General features: G+C 49.4%; 1 protein-coding gene across 2 annotated transcripts in view; it reads left to right on the forward strand.

Annotated features, from left to right (window-relative positions):
* ZFHX2 (zinc finger homeobox 2) overlaps positions 1 to 17,186 on the forward strand; it is a 34,406-nt gene that overhangs the window by 2,174 nt on the left and 15,046 nt on the right. The window contains exon 1 of one of the 2 annotated variants that reach the window (XM_011930820.1): positions 2,115 to 2,420. The exons of the other annotated variant lie outside the window; for it this stretch is intronic. The gene's annotated coding sequence lies outside the window, so the exon portion shown is untranslated. Of the gene's footprint in view, positions 1 to 2,114; positions 2,421 to 17,186 lie in introns of those variants that run through there. 2 annotated transcript variants of the gene reach the window in all.

Here is a 17,186-nt window from a genome sequence, read left to right on the forward strand (position 1 = left end):
TTTTTTTTTTGAGACTGAGTCTCACTCTGGCATCTCAGCTCACTGCAACCTCTGCCTCTCAGGTTCAAGTGATTCTCCTGCCTCAGCCTCCTGAGTAGTTGGGACTACAGGCACGTGCCACCACACCCGCCTAATTTGTGTTTTTTATTTGTTTGTTTTTGTTTTTGAGACAGAGTTTCACTCTTGTTGCCCAGGCTGGAGTGCAATGGTGTGATCTTGGTTCACCACAACCTCTGCCTCCCAGGTTCAAGGAATTATTCTACGTCAGCCTCCCAAATAGCTGGGATTACAGGTGCATGCCACCACACCCAGATAATTTTGTATTTTTAGTAGACACAGGGTTTCTCCATGTTGGTCAGGCTGGTCTCGAACTCCTGACCTCAGGTGACCCACCCGCCTTGGCCTCCCAAAGTGCTGGGATTACAGGCATGAGCCACCACACCCAGCCAGCCTCTGCTTTTTCGTTGAGAAAATGTGGTCTGCCTCACAGTTACCTATGAGGATTCAGTCATAAACTGTTACATAGTATAAACTCAAAATGTTCATTTCTTTCTCATTTTTGTCATGTGAACTTCAGGGTTTTGTTTTGTTTAAGAGAAGTAGGCTATAGCAGTTAGTGTGGGCTCTGGACCCAGACCATGGAGGTTTTTGAATCCTGGTGCTGTCACTTACTTATTGGGCATTGGACCTTGGGCCTGTTAATTCACTTATTTGTGCCTTAGTTTCCTCAACTGTAAAATGGGACTATAATAGTATCTACCTCATGGGATTGAGAGGATTAGACAATATATGTAAAAATGCTTGAAACTGTCCCTGTGCATTCAAGAAATCTTAGAAATTATTGTTATTAGAATACGGGAGCGGCCGGGCGAGGTGGCTCACGCCTATAATCCCAGCACTTTGGGACGCTGAGGCTGGTGGATCACCTGAGGTCAGGAGTTCGAGACCAGCCTGGTGAAGATGGTGAAACCCCCATCTCTACTAAAAATACAAAATTAGCAGGGCATAGTGATGGGCACCTATATAATCCCAGCTACTTGGGAGGCTGCGGCAGGAGAATCACTTGAACCTGGGAGGCGAAGGTTGCAGTGAGCTGGGATCATGCCACTGCACTGCAGCCTGGGCCACAGGCTGTCTCAAAAAACAACAACAAAAAACGGGCCGGACACAGCGGTGGCTCACACCTGTAATCCCAGCACTTTGGGAGGCCGAGGCAGGAGGATCACAAGGTCAGGAGTTGGAGACTAGCCTGACCAACATGGTGAAACCCTGTCTCTACTAAAAATACAAAAATTAGCTGGGTGTGGTGGTGCGTGCCTGTAATCCCAGCTACTTAGGAGGCTGAGGCAGGAGAATCGCTTGAACCCGGTGGTGAAGGTTGCAGTGAGCCGAGATCGCGCCACTGCACTCCAACCTGGGCGACTGAGCGATACTCCATCTCCAAAAAAAAAAAAAAAAAAAAAATTGCAGGAACACTTAATGAGCTGATAAACTGAAGATGAGGAGGAGGAGCCCGAACCTCCCACTACCCAGCTCAGGGGACTATGTAACCGCGTGGAGGAGACAGAAGCTCTCAGAGACTAAAGAGTAATTGCTGCGGTAGAAAAGGTTCTAGTACCCAGTAAGGGAGGAGGGGAATAATAAGGCAGGAAGAAGGGAATGAAGAAAAGGAGGCGTTGGACGGCTCAAGGGTTTGTTCTGTAGCTGATTTAAAACAAAACAACAAAACACATGTATGGTTTCTGCAGACCACAGGATGAAGAGAAGAGGAGACAGAAAAGAGTTTAAAGGGGCCTACCCTCTTTGCAGGCACCGGCTTGAACCTGGAGCCAGAGTGGAGGAGGCGACCTGGTGGGCTGGCCGGCCTGCCCCCGGGCCCTGGGTCCCGCGAGGCGGGCGGGCGCGAACAGACTACAACTCCCGGCATGCGCCGCGGCGGGCGGGTCGCTGCACCTGCTCAGTGGGGCCGCCCCGGGCGCCTGGGTATTGATTATTCCATTGTGTGGGACGCCTCGACTCCAGCCAGTGAATGAGGCGGAGGAGTGAGGGCAAGGAGGAGGAGGAGGAGGGCGAGGAGGAGGAGGAGAAGGAGGAGGAGGAGGAGGAGGAGGCAGGGAGCGAGCGAGTGCCCAGGGTGAATCAATGGAAACCCCCTCACGAAGCCGGGGAAACACTTCAGCCGCAGCCAAATAGCATTGATTATTTTCCTTCACTTCCCTCACCGCCGTGAATTTATTTATTTATTTTTTCCATCTCCGTCCCCGACGCCCCGGAGCGAGCGCTGGAGGGAGGGAGGAGGAGGGGAAAAAAGAGGAATCAACACATCGGAGAAGTCCCTTCCAAGAGCCGCCCCCTCCCCTCCCCGCCTCGCGCTGCTCGGCGGCCGCGGTTCGACTCCCGTCCCTGCTTCCAGCTGAGGTGTAAGTGCATCGATTTCCGATGCTGCTGGGTTGGTTTTTTTCTCCTCTCCCTCTCTCTCTTCTTCCCTTCCTTGCTCTTTGGAAGCTCGAGACGGGAGAGGAGGCGCTCGGAGACTGCCGCTGGAGGGGACGGAGAGGGACGGGAAGGGGCTGGGGGAGGGGACAAGGACGGACGGACAGACAGACCGAGAGCCCAGGGAGAAAGCAGACAGGGGTGTGGGAGGAAGAGGGCGTGCGCGGGGATGGGGGTAGAGAGAGATGCGGGGGTGGAGGGAGAAACGGGAACGGGAAAGGCAGAGGCCCGCCGGACAGACGGAGGGTATGGAAAGCCTAGACGGACCACGCTGAGCTGTGCAGGGAGCGGGGGTCCCGGAGGGAAGGGGAGGCCCGGTGAGTGTGAGGGCTCAGAGCTGTCAGCCTGGAGGGGCCTGGGTCTCGGCGGCCCCCCGCCGGCTGTCGGACGGGAGAACAGCGGCCGGCGGGCTGATGGATGGGCTAGCGCGCTGGGGCGTGGAGTGGGAGGGGACGTGGATACCCTCAATCTTCGTTCGTTTTTGGCTGAAGTTGGGCTTTCCATTCCTTTTTTTGAAAGGGTTGAGTAGGTGAGGGGAGGCCACATGCCCATTCAAGGTGAAGCGTGTCTGTCCTGCACACCCATCCCACCACCCCCATCCGCTCGTCTGCCCCTCTGAGCAGCCCTATCATTTTCAAGCACAAGACCACGCTTCTCGCTGCGCCTGTAGCCCCGCTGATCTCTGTCCATGTGTCCCTGACTTTTGGTTTTGCCGTTCATCTCGTCTCTTCCATCCCATCCATCTCTGGGTCTGTATGTCACTGCCTCCACTTGTGACCCTTCCCATCTGAGTGATCCTCTCCTTGTGTGTCTCTGTCACTATGTGTCACGCCTTGGCTGCCTGTTCTGTCGGTCTAGAACTCCATGCCCTCTCCTTCAGAGTCTGTCTGGATATCTCTGGCCTTTTCAGGCTACTTTGGAATTTGCTTATCAGTCATGATTGTGGTGGTCACAGTCAGGGCCTGGAGGAGGGGGATGATGGAGCAAATGTGTCTCCACCAAAGCCTCTAGTGCCTTCAGCATGGCCAGGACAGCCTCCTCTTCCACCTTCACCAGGGAAGCTTTGGAACTTCCTAGCATTGTTGACTGTCCCCTTTGCCATGTGCCTGTCTCCCTCATCAGAACCTCACCTTCTGGTCTCATGCGTGTCATCTGCCTTCCCAGGAGCTTCTCACCACAAAACCTCTTCCCTGCTGACTTAATTTTCCTCCCTTCCCCCACTTTATCATTGTATATTTTTTATTTCCCCATTTTGCTTCACCGCTTTTTTCCATCTGTTTCCCACCAGCTCTCTTATGAGTTTCCACCTTTGTTCCCATAATCTGCCCTCTTCCTACCTTGGCTTCTTGATCATCCTAAGTTTCTTTTATCCCTTTTCCTCTTATCCAGCATTTTAACCCCAGCAGCAGAATGTACCAGCAAGCAAGGGGCTGGGAGAGGTGTGGGGTATGGTTTGTGAAGGCACATAAACAGGCCAAGAAATAATTTAATGGGCTTCCAGGGGCATATAACGCCTTCATCAATCAGTGCCGTTATGTCAGTTAACTGTCAACTTTGATTTTGTAAGAGGACATTCCCTAGGACTCTAAGCTCCACCCTGCCTGGTTGCCCCCCATCCTTCAGTTCATTCTAGATATCAGTTGCTTTTTCTTCACTTTTTAGTTCATCATCTTCCTAGGCCCCTGCTACTATCATATTTAGATCCAGCACCATTTTTTTTTTTATGAGGCAGTGTTTATTAGTGTGATAAAAGCTATCGTATGTAAGGAGCCAGTTTCATTCAGCCTGAAGAACAGTAAGGGTGGATAAAGGATCTGGAGAGTTTACCTTGGTTTTTAGCCCATCATTGTTTTTCCAAACCTCAGGAGCTCGAAAAGGTAAAAGGAGCAGGTAGACATGGGCAGAAGATGGACGATTTCAGAGGTGAACAGAATTAAAGAAAGGAAGGGGTGGTCAGTGCAATAAACACACGGGGTAGAGAAATGTATGACGTGAGGGATATGCAAAGGAAGAGAGGAAAATCTATGCGGGCTGGGGGGCAGAGGAGGAATGAAGGGGTGATTAATTAATTGGAAGAATGAAACAAAACGTGTTGATAGCAATACAGAAGGTAAAAGGAAGAGAAATGATAGAATATTCCTAAAGTGGAGGTCAACAGAAAAAGCACTATTAAATTAATACAATAGCGAAGAGGGGGAAGGAAGGAATTGCCGAACAAGATGAGATGGGAAAAGAGTATGGTACAAAGAAGGTAAATGGATGACAAACGAAGGAGTGCTGAGGCAGATCAGAGCTGCACAGAGCTTGGTAGGGGGAAAAGAGAGGATGAGGTATCAAAGGAAACAAATGCCTCTGGTGTGAGGAGGACACAGCGTGACTGATGCAAAGAAAGCGAGAGCACTGCGGGGGGGTAAGGGAGGTCGAAAAAAAGCATAGCAGAAATAGCAGGAATACCATTGGGCGAAGCCCCAGAAGAGAGAAAAGCCCAAGAGAGGGAGAGAAAGCAGAAATATATGGGGAAGAGAGAGAGAGAACCTTACGAGCATTCATTTCATTGGCCTAATCACTCACTACCCCCACCAAAGGCCTTTGTACTTCATTCCCAAGCTAGAACACAAGCAAAGAAATGAAAAAGTAGAATTCCCATAAACTTCAGCTGAGAGGAACTTGAATCTTCCCAGCCCCTGAGAACCAAAGACCTCAAGCCTCTGATGTCATAAATTGCTGGTATTGCCTTGGCAACCTGACATGGTTCCTCCCTCCATGATGTCAGAGACAGCTGGTGTTACCTTGAGACCCATACAGGAATAACTTGCTGCTTTGCCAGGGTGCTGTATCACCTATGGGGCCAGGGCCTGGGTCGAATTGGTAGGATTTCTGACTCTGGTAGCTTGACCTTGTCTCCCTGGAGCTCTTCTCAGCTCAGAACAACAGTTGTCACAAATAACTCTTGTTTGTGAGCGCCCGAGGTTTGCTAGAGCCTGACAGTAGCAAGAGGAAGGAACCTAAGACAGGGCATCGAGGTCGGGATGGTTGGATTAAAAGTCAGGCAGAGACAGAAGAGGAGGACTAGAAATGGCAGTTACGGAATGTGAAAGGAGAAGGGCTTTGTGAGCTGGGAGAGCTGTTGAAAGTGTAATGGCTTTGGGTTTAGGAATGGAGACTAAAGCTGGAATGCAGAGGAAGGGATCAGGGCTGTGTGAGAGTGTAAACTTATTCAGGGATTGAGAAAAGGGAAGAGTTGTGAAATGCCAGAGGGCACAGTGGAATTTGGCTATACAGTAAGGGTAAAATGGGACAGAGTCCCCTAGTCTGAGAGACCTAGGTCTGGTGAGAGACTCAGGGTTAGTCACATGGCCATCTGAAGAGTGGCTACATCTGTCTAGTTTCCAATTGTTTTCCAGCACCTAGCACAGTGTCTGTCACACAGAAAAGGCTTAATAAATATCTGTTGATCAAACGTTGAATTAGTAGGGAGAGGCTGGGGGAAAGAGCTGCCCACCTAATTTTCACCCACTCCCCCCATCTAAGTCTACATTAACGGGCAAACTGGGAAATAAAAAACCAGAGGGAATGGCTGGAGGGTAGTTAACCAGTGACAGTGAGATCTGAGGCAGACAGGAAAGACTGGGTTAGGGTCACACTTGGAGGCAGCCAGGGGAACTCTCAGGGCTGATATGCCGAGTCTTTGTAGTGATAATTGGAGGAAAACCTGAATGAACAGCCCTAGGAGCCCAAGAGGAAGATGTAGAGGAGGGAAGAGAAAGGAGGCGGTTTCCAGAAAAGGTTGAGAGTTGTTTCCAAAGAGAGAGTTGGCAAATGTGAATTAAAAGTAGCATCCCCACCCGATTCCCAATCATGAAACTACAACTGAATTGGTCATAACCATATATATACAATGACCGCAAATAAGGAGTTCATAAATCAATACCAGACCCATTCTAAACACCTATCCCAACCCAGATTATTATTACAAGGAAGGCAGCACTGGCCATGTGGGCCAAAAGGCCAAAGGAGGGAGAAGTTACTGCTGCCCAGATCTTGATGTAAAGAACCCTGTGACGGATGGCCTTGATATCTGACTCTCCATTGTTGAAAGACTCCAGAGGTATCTAGAAGAGGGGGAGGCAAGAGATGTAGAGCTCACCACAACTGTCAGAGCGAAATCTGCAGAAAGCAGAGGTCTAAATACACAGAAGCTATAGAAAACAAAGATGCACCCAATCAGGAATCACGAGGTGAAGGGCCAAAAAGCCCCTGAATGGGTTGAGAAATCTACAAAAGAAGACAGGGGAGAGAGCTGGGAGTGCAGGAGGACAGTCTGGCTATAATACGAAAAGGCCAGGGCAGCTGGAGAAGGGGCTGCTGGGCGGGGGGCCTGAAGGAAGGACAGTGGTGGCTGTTGCACTGTCAGCAGCTGCTACGGAGTTGGGCAGCTCATATTTTGCAGCAGGCGACAGGCTGTCGACACAGCGGTCCTTTACCTCACCGTTAGAAACTCATTTCATTGATTTTTCCATCTTTCTTCTTGAGCTTCTCACACTAAGCTCAGTCATCCCACCACCCACTTTCCCAGAGCCCCTTGCCTCTCTGGGGAAAGTCCCAGGGAACTGCCTGCCCATCCCTCCTCCCCAGGCTGGCAAGGCAGGGGTGAAAGATTTAGAAGTAACTTCCAGCCCCATAGGGTAATCCCATGAGCTCTCAGTGGCTTCTTCATGTAGGAATGAGTCCAGAGACCAGGGCCCCCATGTGCAGTTGTTAAGGGGTGACAGGGCTGAGGTCCACCCACAGTCCTGTCACCAAGCTGTACCACTGGCATGAGGGCTGCATACACCTGGAGGAAGGTATCTTTGAATAATTTCTACTGAGACAGCTCAGCACCCCTCAGCATTTTTTACCCCCAAAGTCTAACGAGAGAACAGGAGCCCTCTTTCTGTGTTTGGCAGGAACACAGGATTACATCAAAGCTAAAGTTCAGGCCTTGGAATTCCCAGCAGGGCCATCAACTGGGATGTCGCATGCACAGAGGCCTGTGCAATCAGAAAGACATGAACGTTCCAGGGTGTGCAAGACCTCTCTGCAGAGAGGTTTATGCATGGAGAGTCTGATCCTATGGAGCATGTTGATGTGCAAAGTCAGTGGGGCAGAATGGGTGTGGGCAGGAATTTAACTTCATGTATGCACATTTCCCTAGTGCCTCCTCCAGTCATATCTAACTACCCTGGACCTCTCCCTTTGGGGCTGGGCTTGGGCTAGAGGTCAAGAGTCAATTACCAGTCATTTGGCTTCTCAGTGAAGGAGGACAGAGGGTGGGCCAGAAGTGTTAGATTGTGTTTCCCCAAGGACCTGATGGGGTAAACGCCATTTCCATCCTCAGATTTTTCTTTTTTTTTTCTTTTTTTCGAGACAGAGTCTTGCTCTGTCGCCTGGGCTGGAGTGCAGTTGCCGGATCTCAGCTCACTGCAAGCTTCGCCTCCCGGGTTTACGCCATTCTCCTGCCTCAGCCTCCGGAGTAGCTGGGACTACAGGCGCCCACCACCTTGCCCGGCTGGTTTTTTTTGTATTTTTTTTTTTTAGTAGAGACGGGGTTTCACCGTGTTAGCCAGGATGGTCTCGATCTCCTGACCTCGTGATCTGCCCGTCTCGGCCTCCCAAAGTGCTGGGATTACAGGCTTGAGCCACCGCGCCCGGCTCAGATTTTTCATTCTTTGTTTTGTGATGCCCTTTCCTTCCCCTAGTCTCAAGCCTCTGTCTTCTTTATTCATGGGCCATGGGCATGGGTCTAGATTTTTCTGCTCCTCTTTACTTGTGGGCCTCTTGCCTCCATCACAGTTGTCTGCATTTCCCCCCAGCCATCTCTGTGTTCTCTATCACTGGTCTGCTTGGGCCACAGATGCCCTTCTTCTTCTCATCTCCAGCTTCTTCAGGCTAAGTGGTTTCCACAAACCTACAGATAAATCCTGCTGCTTTAAGGAAAGAAGTGTGCTTGAAATTAGGAAGAGAGAAGGCCAGGAAAGGATAGGAAAAAGGTTCAGGAAAGATTAGGCAGGGAGAAGTTGGGAGAGAGTATGACAGAGATAGGAGTCAAAGGTGAAAAACCCATGACTTGGAGATGGGAGACAGCACAGAGAGATGGCCACAATTTAAATGAGAAAGGGAGGAGTGCGGTAGGCTGTGAGGACTAAGAAATTGGAGAGAAAACAGGAAGCCTGACCCCTCTGCAGGGAAATGAAGACAGCTGAGCAGGGCGGACGAGTGGTTGTGTAAGAAGTAGGGCTGAAAAGCCAGGCCGTGGTCTCAGCCTGCCTGTGTCAGTCCTGAGTTCAAGCCGTGCTGGCTTTGACCCTTATGGGAGGAACTGAAGTGGCAAATTAACGATGATAATGAAGTCACTGCTCCTTGTTTGTCTTTGCTGGTTTCCCCTTGAGATTCGTCCTTAGGCCAGACAGGGCAATGTGGGGGAGGGGAGGGACTGGAGCCATGAAGGGCGGGGGAGAGGGAAGGAAAAGAGAATGGAGAAATGGCAATGTGGAGGACAAATCGACTAGGGGAGAGAAAAGCGGGGGGTGATGAGTGAAGAGAAGAGGAGCCCAGGAATCGAAGAGAGGAGTGGGGAAGGGAGACGTGAAAAGAGAACGAAAGAGGAGAGGGGTGCGGAAAAACGGCCAGGGAAAAGAACAATGGGGGACAGGAAAGGGAAACGTGGTAGGAGGAGCAGAAAAAAAAGGTGGGAGAAGGAAAAGTGGAATGGAGAAATGGCGAGCCGGAGGGAAAGAACGTGGCCAGGACTGCAAAAACTGCAGCTGGCAGGGCCAGTGGGCGGGGCCTCATCTCCATCTCTAATGGCTGTGAAATGAGGTTAGCTCCATTAGAGGCAGTGAGAGTGTAACGAGATCACACTCATTAGGGCTGGGCCATCCCAGTAATTACCTCCACCCTAAACACGCCCGCGCCAGCCGGGCCAAGCACAGACGGGCTCACAGCAACACACTGAACAGGACACCCTGCTACTGAACGGGAAGCACAGGGCCCACACACATGTACATGGAGAGCCTGGGAAAATCCAGCCAGGGAGAACAAGTACTTTCACCAACCCCAAAGAAGTACTGGGACAGGGCTACAGTCAGGTTACTAGCTGCCCCACATACAATCAAAAAACAACAAACATATACATACCCCAACACAGGAAATAAGGCATATGGATGAATAATTATCATTTCCATTTATTGATTACACCCAAAGTACCAGTCTCAATGATGATCCTCTCAATGGATGTTTAACTCCATGAGGTACTGTTCCCCATTCCCCTTTTTTTTTTCTTTCTGTTTTTGCTTTGTTTTGTTTTGTTTATTTTTAGACAGGGTCTCACTCTGTCATCCAGGCTGGAGTGCAGTGGTGCGATCTCAGCTCACTGCAACCTCTGCCTCCTGGGTTCAAGCGAGTAGCTAGGACTACAGGTTTGCCTCAGCCTCCTGCCTCAGCCTCCTGAGTAGCTGGGATTACAGGTGGGTGCCACCACGCCCGGCTCTTTTTTTTGTATTTTTAGTAGAGACAGGGTTTTACCATGTTGGCCAGGCTGGTCTCAAACTCCTGACCTCAAGTGATCCACCCACCTCAGCCTCCCAAAGTGCTGGAATTATAGGTGTGTGCCCGCCCTGCCCCATTCTCTATATGAAGAGACTGAATAGAGACTTTAAGCAACTTACCTGAGGTCATTTACATATTAAGGAACAGAACTAGAATTTGATTCCAGGTCTCTCTGACTTTAAAGGCTGTTGTTGTTTTTTTGTTTTTTGAGACAGGGTCTCCCTCTATTGGAGGGAGACTGCTTGTCTGATGAAGTTCATATGCTAATATGGATACACATGTGTAGACCTTCAACTTTAAGAGATGTTGTCACAAATGGTACAGATATCATTCAAATAGCACTACTCAGTGCTCACACAGAAGAAGGGTTCCAAGCTGGTTTGTGGTTGTCTAAGCCTGGGATATGTAGAAGGTGACAACCACATCCAGCAGGATGTGAGTCTCTCCAGTGTACTATAAAATCACATAGATCTGTGCAGCAGAGCATCTCCACACTGCTGTCCTAACACATCCAACACTTTCCAAGTCATCAAGGGAGATGCCTCCTCTCCTGGACACCCACCCCCACCAGTAGCAGACACTCTGCAGCACACCTCAGCAAATCCATGCAAATGTGAACGTGTGTGGTTTCAGTCTACCGCTTTCCTTCTCCTCCTGTCTGCTCCCTACCACCCACAACTTCTTCCTGAGCCTACCCTTTTCTCCTCACACCTCACCCAATTTACTCATGCCCACCTTAAGCATCTTGCAAAGTATAAGACACAGCCTCCTTGCCCCTCCTTCTCACTGGGGACAGGCCATCATCCCAATCTGGTGCCAGAGCTGGGAGGCCTGGAAAAGATTCAATATATGCAGATCAAGACCTAGCTTCATCTTCCTCTTCACTTCCTTGCCTCTCCCTCTCTCCTTCCCTTCTTCCTCCCTCCTCTTCTCTGCCTTGGCAATCTTTCTTTGCCCTCTACAACACTCCTTTTCCTGCTTGTCTCATTCCCTGCCATACTCATTCTTTCTCTCTCTTTTGGACAAAACTTATTTGCACAAAGTAAGCACTCCTTAAATATCTATAGAAACAGAAGGGTCTAGGAGAGATAGGTAGAATTCAAAGGGAAGAATCAAAGTACTGTTTGTTTTCTTTTTAAATAGAGAAGGTAAGATATAGCGATAGAATGATAGTTTTAAATGCAGGGATGACTTGGAAAGGATCTTTGGAATAAAGAAAAAAAGAAGACATGCAGGGAAAGGCCAGAATAGTTTTGATCTAGTTATTAGCTGCTTCTGTCCAAGTGTGAGCCCGGGCAAAATTTCTACTCTTTGCTCTGGAATAATGGGTATCTCTAGACCCAGCAATCAAGAGGGCTAAGTAAGAAGTGAACTCTATGGCTGAGTAGACTAGATTTAAATCCTGGCTGGGTGCGGTGGCTCATGCCTGTAATCCCAGCAGTTTGGGAGGCTGAGGCAGTCAGATCACCTGAGGCTGGGAGTTTGAGACCAGCCTGACCAACATGGAGAAACCCTGTCTCTACTAAAAATACAAAATTAGCTGGGTGTGGTGGCACATGCCTATAGTCTCAGCTACTTGGGAGGCTGAGGCAGGAGAATCGCTTGAACCCAGGGGGTGGAGTTTGCAGTGAGCCAAGATCACACCATTGCACTCCAGCCTGGGCAACAAGAGCGAAACTCCATCTTAAAAAAACGAACAACAACAAAAATCCTGTCCACCTAAGATTCTGCCCTCAATTGAAAAGGACAGAGATTAGAGGATGAGTCTTGGTCAAGAAAGGGGTGAACAGAGGCCGGGCGCAGTGGCTCACACCTGTAATACCAGCACTTTGGGAGACCAAGGCAGGTGGATCACCTGAGGTCAGGAGTTCGAGACCAGCTTGGCCAACATGGTGAAACCCCGTCTCTACTAAAATACAAAAATTAGCCGGGCCTGGTGGCATGCACCTGTAATCCCAGCTACTTGGGAGGCAGACACAGGGAGAATCATTGAACCTGGGAGGCAGAGGTTGCAGTGAGCTGAGATCACACCACTGCATTCCAGCCTGGGTGACAGAGCGAGACTCTGTCTCAAAAAAAAGAGAAAAAAGAAAAAGAAAGGGGTGAACAAAAGGAAAGCTATTAGCCTCTGTGCAAACACCGTACTCCACTCTGTGATGGGAGACAGCCAAGAGAGAAGGAAAAGAACTACCCTTATTAAACACCCAACAAATGCACTTTACACATTACCTATCTGATCTTCATAACTGAGTAAGGAAAATATCATTATTCCCATTTTCCCAGATAAGGAGACTAAGGCTCCATAAGTAACTTCCCAAAGTTGCACAGCTAGTGAGTGGTGGAGCAAGGATTGAACCTGCCTCTCTGTGCATGGATCCAAAGCCCATGTGCTTCCATTGCCCTAAAAAATAGATCTCATCTAGTTATAGTTTATTTGCTGTTTATACCAAATAATCCCCCTTACTAGGGGTACACACATCTCATCCTTCCTGTTTCTCTTCCCCTTCTCTCCATGGTCTCCTCCTCTTGTAATCAACAGGTTGAGACAAAAAGGGGAGGAAGGCGAGGACAGTGAGTACGGAAGAATGCAATGCCTTAGGCAATAATTTAAGAGAGAAGAATTAAAAAAAAAAAGGTCCTAAAATTGACTCTGAGTAAGGGAAAGTGGGTAGATTAAACAATTAGAAAAGTGGAAAGCAAAACTGTTAGGAAGGCCAGGCTCAGTGGCTCATGCCCGTAATCCCAGCAGTTTGGGAGGCCAACGCAGGCAGATTGCTTTAGCCCAGGAATCTGAGACCAGCCTGGGCAACATGGCAAAACCTTGTCACCACAAAAAATACAAAAATTAGCTAGGTGTGGTGGCACATGCCTGTAGTCTCAGCTACTGGGAGGGAGGCTGAAGTGGGAGGATCACCTAAGCCCAGGAGGCAGAGTCTGCAGTGAGACAAGATGGTGACACTGCACTCCAGCCTGGGAGACCAAACGAAACCCTATCTCAAAAAATGAAAAACAACTGTTTGGAAGGCCGTGATGTGAAAATCATTGTATGCAAACTTGGTGGTGCCCTGATAGACTTCACTTCGAAAGCCTCTGCCATGGAGTTGGGTTTGGAGAAAAGGGAGGAGAGTTTTGTGTTTTGGAGGGTAGTTAAGAAGGAAAAAGCCAGTCAGGTCCCATTAGTCCTGCCAACTCCTTGGCGATATTCCCTCTGTAACCACTAGGGAGCAGTAGTGTTTCTTTTCCTCTCTTGGTCAGCAAGGAGGCCTGGTCTTGCTGGAGGATGGGAGGAAGCACCCCTGGTCAGCTTTGCCTCCAGTTCTGCTGGCCAGCCTGAATCCACGACCTGGCTCCTCTTCAGTGAGGGGCAGATTCTCTCCTTTCTCAGACTTCAGTTTTTTGGTCCTTCCTTTGCCCATGCCCTTTGCCTCTTGTAATTCTCCAATCCTTAAGTCTCACTGTTTCCCTGATTTTGCTCGGTCAGGGCCTGCCTTTTCAGCTTTCCACCTGTGTTTCTGCAACTTTACATCTGAGCCTCTTATCTCTGTCTCATCACATTTCTCTCTCAGTAGCTTTCTGGGTCCTAATGTGTATCTTCCCACCTCCCATGGAAGAATATTTGCAGCTCAGCAATTATTCTTAACTGCTGAGTTAACTCCCTGGGCATTCTTAATGCCCAGTTAAGTCTGGGCATTAACTCCCAGACTGAGCCTTGAAAGTAGCACTTCCAACCTTCCTTTCTCATCCTGAGAAGTAAATAGAGACCTGGGTCTCAACGGAGGAAGACGGCAATACCAAAAGGAAAAAATGTCTTCTATTTCTCCACACCTTTCTCTTCATCTTCACCTTCCTCTCCTCTTCAGCCTTGTGAGGAAATAGTGCATTAGGGGAGGAGGGTAGAATGAGGGGGCAGCAGGGAACTCTGGAGACTAAGGGACATTTTGGAGCTGCAAGATTCATCTCAGGGGATGACTACACCCTCAGAACTCTCCACCCTCCCATGGCTCCAGGCCTCCCTCCTCCCATCCCCCTCAGTGGCAGCAGCCTTGTAATTTAAAGCTCTCTCTGTCGCCTCTAATGTGATCCTCTCGTTTTATTGACTCTCTCTGCCGTCTGTGGCGCCCCTTCACATCAATCTCCTCTCTAATCACACCGCCGCCACTGCCTGCTCTGTCTCCCCTAACCCCTCTCCTTCACAGAGGCCCCCAGCCCTTGCCTCTACCCAGGTCTTTCCTGGACTATCCCCAACCTCCACCCTACACCAGATCCACCCTCTTCCTTCTTCCTCCTCTTGCCTCCTTCAGAGGCAGCAACGTCAGGGCCTTTCAGCAGTCGCCTTGTCGCTTTATCCACACCTGAGATGTGTCCGCAGGGATAGAGGATGCCCTTAAGGAAAGCCAGGAACTAAAGGGAAGAATGGCGATGGGTCTGAGAATGAGCAAGAATCTTGGTCTTGGGGGTGGCAGGAGGGGGATGACTCTTAGGCCTGTCCATTTCTGCGCTGTCTCCAGTTCAGGGTAGGAAGGGCAAAGAAAAGGACGTAGCAATTCAAAGAGGGAAGGAAGGAAAGATGGAGAAGTAAAAATGCAATGAGGGGAAAAAAAGTGAAAAAATAATTGCTGCGGCTAAAGGTTTGTAATAAATAGTGGGTGATGGGAGAAGCTCCAAGAAGGCGGAGGGGAACTTGGGGTTGGGGGAGGATGTACTAAGGCAGAGATATATTTGCAATTGAAATTCTTTCCTAAAGAGGAGGAGGGTTAGGTTGGGAGGTGGGGAAGACATTTGCAATTTTAAATAGCTGCCAACCTACCCTCAGCCGATCGGAGTCTCACCTACAAGCTAGCCAAAAGCTAAGCTCCTTTGGTTTCTAGCTAGGAATCAGCTATGTCTTTTTCCATTTCTAGGAAATAGATGCTTTTGAGAGAGGATCTGGGAGTTACTGCAGGATTTGGGGCTTAGGTCTGCCTAGCCCTACTCTGAGCTGTGATCGAGCATGGTGAGTCAGGAGCCAGGAAGCAGCTGGTAGGCGTAACGAGGGTGAACTCTAGCGCTTGGGCCAGCTGGGAGAGAGCACCCATCTGTGTGCAGCTCTTGGCGGCAGGGCCCAGGACAGGGCCTCTTGTCCAGAGTCAGTTATTCCCACCAGGTGGGGTAGTGGAAGGGTGGTGTGGCCCACCCTGAGGGTTGACAATGGAATAACAGACCCTCACAAACCAGCACCCTTACCTCTCTCCCTCACGATGGATTCTGTAGGAGGAATACCTTTCTTCCTCAACTTGAGGGCTTCTGCTTTCTGGTTATCTAGAAATCAGCTCCCCTCAGTCCAATTCCTTCACTTCCCTTTTGGTTCTCCAACTCCCCCGACCTCCCCATCCCTTCCACCCCTTTCCCAGGTGCTGATTTGCATTTTCATTAGCATGCTAATCCCACCCCACTCAGCGTTCCTTAATGGCTCTGACTTCATGCCTGGCTAGACCCCCAGGAGGAGGAGGGAAGCAAGAATGGGGCCTTCAGGTTGGTTGGGGCCAGACTGAGGACCCATTCCAAATCAAAAACTCTGGAGATGAGGGTTAGAGGTAGCCCAGGAAAAGAGAGGCCATGCCCCTCGCCCCTTACGCGAAGCACTCTGGCCTGAAGCACTACCAGTTTAATCACTAGAGATCTGCTAATACAAGAGCTAGAGAGGATGTAGATGAGCCAATTGGGACCTTGGGGGAAGTATAGGATGGAGAGGCATGAGAATTGGTGAGTTTGAGGGGGAGTTTCCTGATTCAGAAGGGAAAAAAAAAAGGATGGGAGCCTTGGCACTTCTGTCAGCTGGAGGGAGCCCAGGAATCCTCATTTCTAGTCCTTTGGAGTCTCATTTTGCCTGTATTGTGTCCAACGGACAGTCTAGCTGGGTGGAGAAGTCTAGACCACAACTTTGGGGTTTACTCAGTGCCCCATCAGTCCATTTCTAGTTTCACCATCTTGGAGCTGTGTGACCCTCAGTAGCTCACTTAACCTCTCTGTTTCTTGGATGCCCCATCTGTAAAATAAGGTTGCTGTGAGATTAAATGAGATGATTAATACAAAGCATTTAACATAGTGCCAGGACCATGGTATAAGTACCTTCATAACTATTAGTAATATTATTACTACTACTTATTATTTGTTACCTCTTTCGGGAGGAAGAGGAGGCAACAGACTAGTTGTTATCTTTCAACTGACCAGAGAAGCTCCCATCTGTTCCACATGCTGTGACCAGAGATGGATCTGGAAGGCACTGGAGAGGAGCATGGTGCCTGCATGCCAGGGGAAATCAATTATGCCCTATCTCTGGCAAGACTTAGGGAATTTACCTCGTCAGGGTATGGAAAATCTGAGGGTCTTTCCTAGAATTCTGCCATTCAAAAGACACTGACTGTGGCAGGCATAGTTTTCTGTGCTAAAGATAGAGCAAGAACTAAAGCCTCCATTCTGACTGCTGGATGGAGAGAAAATACACTGTAGCGGGCAGTAGTGGAAGTGGGAGGCCAGTGTGGTGTCTGTTGTGTTAGTCCAGGAAAGAGATGATAATGGCCTGCCATCTGTGCTGCCCGGATTTCACCGGGCCCCAGGATGGTGTTAGTGAAGGAGATAAATGGAGGGACTGATATGTTTTAGAGGTTGCTGTTGAATTGGATATGTCCAGTGGGTGAGGGCAAGATAAAACTTTGGGTTTTTAGCCTAAGCAACTGGATAAATATTGGTACCAACTTCTGAGATAGGAAAGACAGGGAGGAGCAGGTTCAGGGGATAAATAAAGAGTTCTAGGCTGGGCGCGGTGGCTCACACCTATAATCCCAGCACTTTGAGAGGCCAAAGCAGGCGGATCACTTGAGGTCAGGAGTTAGAGACCAGCCTGACCAACATGGAGAAACCCTGTCTCTACTAAAAATACAAGATTAGTCGGGTGTGGTGGCGCATGCCTATAATCCCAGCTACTCAGGAGGCTGAGGCAGTAGAATAGCTTGAACCCAGGAGGCGGAGGTTGCAGTGAGCCGAGATCACACCATTGCACTCCAGCCTGGGCAACAAGAACAAAACTCCATCTCAAAAATAAAATAATTAATTAATAAAATAAAATA

The sequence above is a fragment of the Colobus angolensis genome, unplaced genomic scaffold (genome assembly GCF_000951035.1).
Source record: "Colobus angolensis palliatus isolate OR3802 unplaced genomic scaffold, Cang.pa_1.0 Scaffold88, whole genome shotgun sequence".
Lineage (NCBI taxonomy): Eukaryota > Metazoa > Chordata > Mammalia > Primates > Cercopithecidae > Colobus > Colobus angolensis.